This window comes from Nanorana parkeri, unplaced genomic scaffold (genome assembly GCF_000935625.1).
Source record: "Nanorana parkeri isolate BGI_ZX_2015 unplaced genomic scaffold, ASM93562v1 scaffold905, whole genome shotgun sequence".
NCBI classification, from domain to species: domain Eukaryota; kingdom Metazoa; phylum Chordata; class Amphibia; order Anura; family Dicroglossidae; genus Nanorana; species Nanorana parkeri.
Window position 1 is genome coordinate 559,512 of NW_017307173.1, and position 10,760 is coordinate 570,271.

The window sequence follows — 10,760 nt, forward strand, 5'->3', positions numbered from 1 at the left end:
AAATTTATACTGTAGATACTATAGTATGTACACACATAAATCATATCAACACATAGGTATACATACATATATATGTGTGTGTGTGTGTGTGTGTGTACCAAATGCTGTATGTATGTGCATATTTTATATATATGTGTGTGTGTGTGTGTGTGTGTATGTGTGTAAAAAATGTGTGTAAAAAATGGTGTATGTATGTGTATATTTGATATGTGTGTGTGTGTGTGTAAAAAATGTTTTATGTATAATATGTGTGTAAAATGTATGTGTATCTACAGTATATAAGTGTGTATGTGTGTACAAAATAATGTATGTATGTGTACATATGATATGTGTGTAAAATGTATGTGTATATATAGTATGTGAGCGAGCGAGTGAGTGTGTGTGTAAAAAATGTTGTATGTATGTGTATATATGATATGTGTGTGTGTTAAAATGTATTATATATATATATAATTCCACCGGTGTGTGTTTCAATGAATCCAAGCGCAGAGTATTGTGGGAACCCTGTTACATCTCTCATACGAGGCCTTGTTTTTGTCCCCAATATTTGGGCCACCCGAGTTGTGTCCCCTCTCCCTGCCTCGCAGATAATAAAATGTTTGGAGTCGTATAATAATAATGGCAGATAGGAGAGTAAGTCTGGTCTGGGCAGCTTTTGTAGCTCGTCTCTCCACACGTCACAAATGTCGCTCATTTATCTTTGTCGGACTCCTAATTATTTACTCCAAGGAATTGTTTAAGGGGGGAAAAAAAATCTCTACCTGAATAATAAATATTAAATGATATGGTGTTCCAATTAGTTGCCACTGCCCCCATCTTTCTCATTTAAGAACTGAATTTTGATTTATTTATCTTTCTATAAATAAAATAATACCCTTAGCACTCTACCTTTGTAAAAGGAACTTTTATGGCTGAGAACCGACACGTTACACATGCACAAGAAAATCCCCCAACAAATAAAAACTTCACCTAAGAAGGTTTCATAGAAAGAGCAATCCATCCTGATCTGAAATGCTTGCTGCATATTTACTAACAGAGGAAAGGCAAGGAAAACAGACGAAGGCGATCTATTGAGGGATACAAGTCGAGGTTTAATAAAACACCCAGAAATGATCGGAAATCTAAAATGAAAGCTCCGTATTATTTCTGGGTGACAGAACCATAGACAATAGCTGATGGCTCTTGCGCACCTTGACGTGCCTGTCTAGCTTCAATGGCAGGAAACAACATGAAATAATAGGCAGTATTTTGCTACTTGTATTTCTTCGATTATTCACCTAAACAGATTGCAGTAAATAGATGTTTAATGAGCAGCTAAGAAATATGGAAAGTGTGTGAGCGGAGGGGAGCTTAAGGCAGCTGTGAACTCTTCTTGAACCGAGATTGCAGTCATATGGTCATAAATCACTGGGACACAGACTCCGCCATTCACTGATAGACTATTTGGGTCCAGCTTACCTTAGCAGACTCTGACGAGCAAACCGCTAGCAGACATCATATATATCCACTCCGAGCGCAATCAATAGGCGGCGAGTCCTCCCTGGCAGCCTGGTGAGCAGCATTTAGGATGCCCCGGGCAGGAGCCCAGGATGGGTGAAGAGAGGCTCCTGGAGAAGGCAGAGCTGGAAGAAGATCCGTGCTAATCTCAGGGCTTTCAATGGACAAGCTGAGCTTCAAGGCTACCCTATACACCGCCCTACTCTTCCCTGCTAACAATGGCCTCGGCTCCTCAACCACATCCAGCAGCAAGAAATCCCCCCAAACTCCGCCATTGTCTTCTGCCGCTCCAACGATGAGATCATTATTATCCCCAAAAAATTAAAAAAAATAAATTAAAAAATTGTTGCTTTTTACACCACAAGTCAGCGGCTGTTATTGCTCTAAACACAGCGTCACCACTGAGGGATTATGCTAATGACAGACGTGGACACAGGCCTAGTTCTTGGAGGTAGCAAGACTTCTGCTGCTCAATTAGGTGCCAGGCTATGCTAATAGAGCGCTTGAACTCACCTACGTTGGGTGTTATTACATAGAAGCCTTTCTCTTTTTCTTTTTTTTAATCTAAGGCGTCTAGTTGTTTGCAGTTTAACCCCTGCGCTGCCAGGGGAGGCCAGCACCACCACATTCCCTTACCGTGCTATGCAAGATCACGTGGTGCCAGAAGGGGTTAATTGACAGGGCTCTCACCCTCCTCTTGGGCATTTGCTACTTTGGAATATGTAAATCGCGATCAGTGTAACTGCACTAAGGTGTCCTGTGTCAGTCAGCGCAGGGCTAGTGCACATATGTTGGGGGAAATGACACAGCAGATGAATGGGGAGAGTTTGGCAGGCACTGCTGGTGTGTGGAGGGAATGGCAGGCATCGATTGTTAGGATTAAAACCATGGGGTTATCTTGCATCAAGGGTGCAGCTGAAGGCTACAGGTAGCACTCTTCCGTTTTTGAAGAGTTTTAAAAGTTTGCATTCCTTATTCATATTCTAAAGCAAAATACAGCGGTACCTCGGTTCACAAACTTAATTAGTTCCACGATTCTGGTCGCGAACCGAATTGGTCGCAAACCGAATCAAACTGTGATCAGCCCGCAATCTCGGCTAGAGGATGCCAGGACCATGTGTCAGAGCAGGGAAGATGGCTGCGGTTGTGTTCTTCATGCGATGCGGAGTTCGTGAACAGAAGCAAAATTTTGCCAAACTTCCTGTTCGCAACCGAATTGTACGCGAACAGAAGCGTTCGTGAACCGAGGTACTGTACTAGGGGAGGTGTTACTTATATTTTCCAATATATCTATCCTTATAGCTCTCTGTGCAGTCAATGCCACATGGGATGTAAGTTTGGCAGGCAAAAAGAACAGTTATTATTGTACAATATATATACCATAGTCATATATAGTTATTGTAACAGTTATTAGGTTTCTCCAGACAAAACCTTTATCATTACAGCTATTTATATAGAGCCTACAATTTACTCAGTGCCATACATATTACAAGATGAAGGCTCTCATACATTAGAGTTAGGACCACACTACGTAGAGGGGCCTTGATTAACCCTAATAGTTCTTTATTTATTGATTGATTGCAGGCTGGCTGGTGAGTGCGCTGGGAAATGTTTGCTTTTCTACATACTGCACATTCACATCACTCCCTGCCCTCAAGGAGCTTACAATCTAAGGTCCCTATCTCACAACCCTACAGGACCAATTTAGACTGGAGCCAATTAACCTTCCAGCATGTCTTCTGGACTGTGGGAGGCAACCGGAGTATCTGAGAAAATACACGCAAGCACAGGGAGAACATGCAAACTGCTTGTATGTATAGATATGTTAGATACACTTTCCTTTTTTGCTTACTGTGTCCTTAGGTAGATTTGCCCTCACTTCCTGTCCTGGAGATACAACAGGAAGTGAATAGAAAGCCTCCTAACTGAGCGGAAGTCCCTTATTAGACAGCTGTCACCCATGAACAGATGCCCCATTAGCGGATTTGCCCTCACCTCCTGCTCTGGTGACAACCATAACATTTTGGGTTTCCTATCACTCCCTGTCCTGGTGACGATGATCACCAAGAAAGATGGAGAAGGTGGATCTCTCCAGCAAGGACATAGACAGCAATAAAAGACTGACAGGGGTGCTAACTATTCTCAACACTATCCAAAGACTACATAAAACAGTTTGGGCTAAATATATGCTTTGATCCAATGAACTAACATTAGTAGATGTCATTAAAGAGGTGTAGACAGAGTGTTGTGGAACAGGATCATCTGCTGCCTGTGTGGGCCCATTCTACCCTACTATCTGGGATTGATATACTAAAGTGATTGAGAGCAAAGTTAATGGTCACTCTGGATACCCAAACAACTATAAAGAACATTTAACAAAAGGGTTTTTCTTGCACATGACGGGATAACTGAAGTGACCACAACTTCATCCTATTTACTAAGCTGAGTAGACATTGTGTGCCTCTTTTAGTGCATTATCCCCAATGTATCTCTACCTCACATTATTACTAAATATTATTATTATTATTATTATTATTATTATCCCCAAGGTTTTTGTACCTCTCATTACTTATTAGGAGTTCTTAGTCATGCTGTTGAACTCGATGGACATGTGTCTTTTTTCAACCTGACTAACTATGTAACTATGTAACTCTATCTCTTTTAGTGTATATCCCCAATGTCTATAAAACTCATATAAAAATCTCTGCCCACATTTGTTATTATGTAGCTTTCCAAGTTTGTTTATTACCACGGGTATCATGCTTGTATATTCTACCAACTTGCCATTTATTAAAGTGTGGTTCCAACTTTTCCACCCATCTGCTAATTTAACTCTGGGAGCCGATTTACTCAAATAACAGACGATGTTCACTTTGCAGATCTATGTAAACTCTGAACACCCAATGATGTGCAAAGTACAGAGGAACAAGAGCTAAAGCTTGCCCATTGGCTGCTGTAAGTGAGATTAGTCAGCCAATGGGCTACTTATAGACATTAGATTGTTGCCCAATCTGGCTGCAGATATCTGGATCAGGCATCTGTCATCTCAATATGTATGGATAACTATGGATATGAGATCATCTTACTGAGAAGTGTATGGATAGCTTAAAGGAGAAGTCCAGGCATTCAAAGGATTAACCCTAGCAGTGGTTCTACCCCCTCACTGCAAGGGTTAACTGCTTGTTTTGGTCTAGGGGATGGATGAAAGAAGATACTTGCCCAATCTTTGATCCTGCCTGGCCGCTAGACCGGTCCAAACAGCCTCTTCTCCCCTGGACTCAGGCAGTCCAAACCCTGCTGACATCATCACGTCTAATACAGTCACTTGCATTAGATGTGAGGATGCAGAGAGACATTCCACAGCCGGAGTGGAGGTGAAGAGAGGTGAGCACTCACCGCAGCAGGTTTGAGGATCAGGTGAGCATATATTCCAGCCCCTAGAGAGAATCGAGCAGTTAACCCTTGCAAAGGGGGGGGGGGCAGTGGCGTCACAAGGGAGGTGCAGGGGGTTGTGGCCCGCACCCGGGTGCCACCATACCGTATGACAGTATGTGACATTGGGTATTGAATAAACATACCAATACTTTAAAACCCTTCAAGCGTGTGCCGGTGAATGAATTTTATTTATCATTGGAGGGGTGACACCAAAATGACTGACAGTCAGTTTGGTGTCACCCCCTCTGAAAAGTCGGGCACTTGGTCATGGACCGAGAGCCCGACAGTGTCAGGAGAGAGTAGGGGACCCGGCGTCATACCTTATCCCGCCGAGTGAACGTCCCCTCCTCTCTCTGCCGTTGTCCATCACCAAGATGGCCAGCGGCAGAAGTCAATGACGACGTCACAGCAGGGCGTCACCCGGTCTCAGCTCCAGGTGACACCCGGCCTCGGGGAGCCCCTGGGTGGGGGGTAGCCGGTAGCCCCTCTGCAAAGGTTAACTTTTTGCATGTCTGGAGTTCTTTTTTAACAATATGAGCAAGTTCCAGGCCCCAGGACTTCAAAGTCTTTACAGATATAAGGGTATAATATGTATTATGTCACTAGCCTGTCTTCCAATATCAAATATCATAAATGCCAACACACACTCTAAATCTATGTTACATATCTGTCTGCTTGTATATGTTTCACTAACACAGCGGAAGTGATTTACTAAAGGAGTAAAACTTGTCCACTGACAAAAGTAAATGCTCACTGAGCTTAGTATATCAGATCAACCAATGAGAGGCAAGCAAAAACTGGTATTTATTAACCTCGTCCACCATTGGGTATTCACAATAAACACGTCTTCACCTCAGTTACTAACATTCACTTTACTAAGTCAACAGCTTCTACTTTAGCAAATCATCTGGTAGTCATCATATCTGTATGGCATTTGTTCTGTCTGTTTCGGTAAACCTGGAGGATCTCTCTTCTTGAAAGTGACTTTCAGTGTCTGAGGACGAATTTCCCAACGAATCGCTATCGCTCAATTCTGCAAGTGATTCTAATTTACTATCGCCGTTTTCTACCTGGTCTAAAACCACTTTTGACCTAAAGGGACGCTTTTTGGATGCCATGGACGTTCACAAGTTTCCAGGCAGAAAGAACAGTAAAAGTGCAAGCAGGGCACGTGGGCAAAGCTCTAGGAACAAAATTCAAGTGAAATAGTTTGATACATAAGTGTAATCATAGCAGATTCCATTGTATTCTGTGTATTCTGTGTAAATGTAATTTTTCACTTTTGAATTTCCCGCCGGCTCCGCCCCCCGCTGTGATGCCTGAAAACAAAACTGAAACTCAGATGACAACTCTGCCCCCAGATATATCTCAAACCTCATCTCAAAGTATTACCCTAACCGTGCACTCCACTCTTCCAAAGACCTCCTGCTCTCCAGGTCCCTCGTCAACTCCTCCCATGCTCGCCTCAATGACTTCTCTAGAGTCTCTCCCATCCTCTGGAACTCCTTACCCCAACCTGTCCGACTATCTCCCACTTTGACTGCCTTTAGGCAATCCCTAAAGACTCATCTCTTCAGGGAAGCCTATCCCACCTCAACCTAACCGCTCAACCATCACGTTCTCAAACAATTCATCCCATAACAGCCACCTCCTCATGTATCACTTGCCCCTCCCTTTTAGATTGTAAGCCCTCAGGGGCAGGGCCCCCCTTACCATCTTGTCTTGAATTGTATTGTAATTGGAATGTCTTCCCTATATTGTAAAGCGCTGCGCAAAATGTTGGTGCTATATAAATCCTGTATAATACTAATAATCCTCACCCCTCTCTGTCCCCCTTTATATGCATACATTTATTTCTTCCCCCACAAAACAATGCTGCTGCCTTGACTCCAAACAGCCTGCCCACACAATGTGTGTACGGAAAGGTCTCTTGGGAGATGTAGTTATGGAATCATGCCTACATTATTAGAAACTAAGGGGTCTATTCCCAAAGCTGCCGTAGGCAGCCGAGTGAATAACCGACCCAAAATGAAGTGAGTAGAACACTGTTCGGCTATTCACTTCAGGCTTGTACGGCTGATTTCAGCCGTACACAGACTAAAATCAGTACAATACATCGGCTTGCTGCTGCTGGCTTCGGGTCGGCTAAACATGCTCAGCATGACCCGAAGTACAGAAGGAGTTCGACTCAGCCGATCCAAAATCTGGATTGGCTGAGCCGAACCTCCGGCAGGCTACTCCGCTGCTGTTCTGCCTATTCTCATAGAAGCCGAACAGCAGTGAGTGAATAGCCGAATGCCGCCGAGCGGCATTCAGCTTGGCTATTCTGCCCGGTACCTCTGTAGTACCGAGCAGAAGAGAAAAACAAAAGTAGAAAAAATAAAATAGAAAACGATTGGGCGGAGCTAGCAGTGACAGCTAGCTCCGCCCAACTGTTTTCTATTGGCCGGGACCAGCTGTCATTACAATGAGAGCTTGTCAGAGTCGGCGGTGATATAAAAAAGCCGGCTCTGCTAAGCTCTCATCCTAATGATGGAACAGTAACCAGGGACGCTGATCAGTCATTACACTGGGAACGCGGTGGTTCTGCTGCCGTCAGAATAAAAAACAAAAACAGCACAGGAATGCATAGCTAGATTCCTATTGGCTATTTCAATTTGCAATATCTAATAGCAAGCTGGCTATATCACCTGCCCTCTGCTGCTGTCAATCACTAGAAGGGGACCTGATGGAGAACTTCAGGTCCCCTCTGCTAATTGACAGCATACAACAGAGCAGGGAAAGGTTTACTCTGGCCAGGGAAAGTGTTTCTCTCCTGGCCAGCCGGGAACCGCTATCTAAGCGTCCGGGAGAGTTGGGCTGTCTGGAGATCAGCGTCCCTGGTTACCTGCAAGTGGGCGGAGCCAGCCGTAAGATCACGGCTGGCTCTGCCCATTGCCCGTTGGAGAACTTTACAAGCTTGGGAGTAATAAAAGCTCCTTCTCTCTGCAAGAACAAGGTAAAAAAGGATGTGAGAATATGGAGAGGGAGGTTTTGGGGGAACGTTGGGGGATGCCTGTACAAGTCTCGTAATATTTCTAACAGCTAGCACACTCAAGGCCTCCACTGCTACTGCTGAGCCATTTTATTTTTATGCTGTTAATAGTATATCTTTTATCTTCTGCTGTTTAGGGCTCCAACAAAACGTACACAGCTGTATTTGAGTTGGAGGGACATACCCCTCCCCTAGCTTCTATGGCCCTTTATGTAGTTTCACGCTTACCACTTTACCACTTTGCTGCATGACAATGCTCATTCACATATCACATATTCACATATCATCAACGTGTTTTCTGCCCCCAGCATATAAATATGGAACACTGTTCTGTACCATTGTAGGTAATGATACAGTTCAGATATCTATTGATATCTATAGTACTCGGTGTCAGGGTCCACCCTAATGCCTGCATGCACATAGAGTGCAGTGACAGGCACCCTCCTAGCATACCTTATCACCACACTTTGAAAACAGCGGTCCATGGCTTTCAACTCAGATAAGTGAGCAAGGGCCATTCCATACATAGGCATGTTCAGCAACACTTGTTTTTGACACATATCACTTTATGTTCTCTTTATGATTTTTCTGCATGTGGAAGAGATGTGTATTTTTTTTTATTATTACAGGTATTTATATTGCGCCAACAATTTAAGCAGCTCTTTACATCATTCCCTGCCCTTGAGGAGCTTACAATGTAAGGTCCCCATCTCACATGCATACATACAAGGGCCAATTTAGAGAGGAGCCAATTAACCTCCCAGCATGTCTTTGGAGTGTGGGAGGAAACCGATGTGCCCGGAGGAAACCCACCCAAGCACATGCAATCCTCATGCAGATAGTGTCCTGGCCGGGATTTAAACCAGGTACCCCTCTTTTTTTGCATTTTAAGCATTCATTATTATCCCAAGCAATGTGCAGCTGACACTAAAATGCCCTATAGAGAGTCAGCCAGGCACTAAAATGCCCTATACATGTGTTTTTGTGTGTGTACTATTCATTTCAATGGGCCCTTTTAATACTTGTAAAAACCAAACAGTGCAACCTGTCTTGTGCTTTTTTAATGGTGAAACTGCAATGCATAGATGTGAACCAGACACACACTGAATAGGATTTCTATTTGAAATGCATTTTTATGCAGTAAAGCAGTTTATGCTCCAGGTTAAAAAAAAAAAGTGTGACGAAACCCTTTTAGACAGAGTCGATCCGAAAGTCAGGAGGCTGTTTTGGGTATACCCTAGGCTACATGCACATGGCTGTAAATTATTTAATGATCGTATACCCTTGGGTTTTTTTTTCTGGCTGAAAAATTCCTGGTTAATGATCTGTAAACTGCCTGCATTTAGATTCGTAAACACGTATGCATTTAAATGCTTAAAATTCCATTCCTCCTGCACTGTTTTCAATGTAATTTTGGTGTTTGGACATCATTTATGCACATATGCGTACGCGAGTGTGCACGTAAACATGCGCTTATGTGCATACACATGTAAAATTTTCGATTGTAAGCCCTCAGGGGCAGGGCCCTCCTTACCATCTTGTCTTGAATTGTATTGTGATTGTAATGTTTTCCTTATATTGTAAAACGCTGCGCAAACTGTTGGCGCTATATAAATCCTGTAAAATAATTATAAAATTGATGTACTCCAATACAGATTTTTTAATTTTGTGCTACGGATCTGAACACAGTGCATGTTTATGCTCCTGTGGGCATGCCCCCATTGGAAACAATAAACCTGCGTTCTGATTCATAACACAAAAAAATGCTGTGCACTGCGTCTTCTTTTTACAGTCATATGAATGTGGCCTTAGAGGCAGTCCAAAAGTGAGGGGGCCATCTTAGGCTTTCCTTATAAGAAACCCCAAAGTCTAATATGCTATGGGGAAAAAAACCTGTTGTGTAAAAATCCTGCATTATATGTTTATTTATAAATATTACATCAAGTAGAAGTTACATGTAAACATTTAATAAAATAGTCTGAAGCTGTTACAGTATCTCTTCAAGCCCTCTTTACTACACAGATCATAGTAAGTATATAAGGAAGGACCCTGGGCCTTCTCTTATATAAAAAGGTCAAGCAAAGGGCGTCTATCGGAAACAGTTAGGATGGAGCTATTACATCATTGTACAATTAAGGGCCCCTTCACATCTGTTTTCATAGTTCACCATTACTATGTTATATATCAATCATATATGCATAAGCATCCACTAAACATGGTGTAGTTCATGAGGATTCAGTGGCTTATTATTAAAACGTATTTAAACGCATCACACTGTGTGAACAACGCAGAATGAAGCTCACAATTATGTGGTGGAAATATTGCAAAGTACAATGGCCCAGGAATGTACCTGCAAGGGTGCAAAAAGGTTTATCATCTAGTTTTGGCACCCCTCACAATGTTAGGGATTCATTTGAAACACTACTGTTGTGTGGTCTTTAGGCTGACCATACACTGTACAGTCTGATTGCACAATCTACTTTAGATCTACAGTCAATGTTGTGGTTTAGGGGCCTGTCTGATATGATACTAACTGAATTGTCTAGGTTTGTCCTCATATTTTAGATTGTAAGCTCTCATGAGCAGGGCTGTCCTAACCCTCTTGTGTTGAATTGTATTTTAACTGTACTGTCTTCCTTTGTATTGTAAAGCGCTGTGCAAACTGTTGGTGCTATACTGTTATATAAATCATGTATAATAATATATATAATAAATAAATCCTGCACAATAATATTTCAATCTACAAGGAACTGTACAGATATTGTATGTGTACATATATATATATATATATATA

At 42.5% G+C, this 10,760-nt stretch overlaps 2 protein-coding genes across 5 annotated transcripts in view; both read right to left on the minus strand.

The window, feature by feature from the left end:
• Positions 1 to 7,661, minus strand: part of HOXB2 (homeobox B2) — a 16,964-nt gene extending 9,303 nt beyond the window's left edge. The window contains exon 1 of the mRNA XM_018565984.1: positions 7,658 to 7,661. The gene's annotated coding sequence lies outside the window, so the exon portion shown is untranslated. The remainder of the gene's footprint in view (positions 1 to 7,657) is intronic.
• The window catches only part of HOXB3 (homeobox B3), a 27,539-nt gene that overhangs the window by 3,534 nt on the left and 13,245 nt on the right, over positions 1 to 10,760 (minus strand). The window contains exon 1 of one of the 4 annotated variants that reach the window (XM_018565980.1): positions 1,459 to 1,597. The exons of the other annotated variants lie outside the window; for them this stretch is intronic. The gene's annotated coding sequence lies outside the window, so the exon portion shown is untranslated. Of the gene's footprint in view, positions 1 to 1,458; positions 1,598 to 10,760 lie in introns of those variants that run through there. 4 annotated transcript variants of the gene reach the window in all.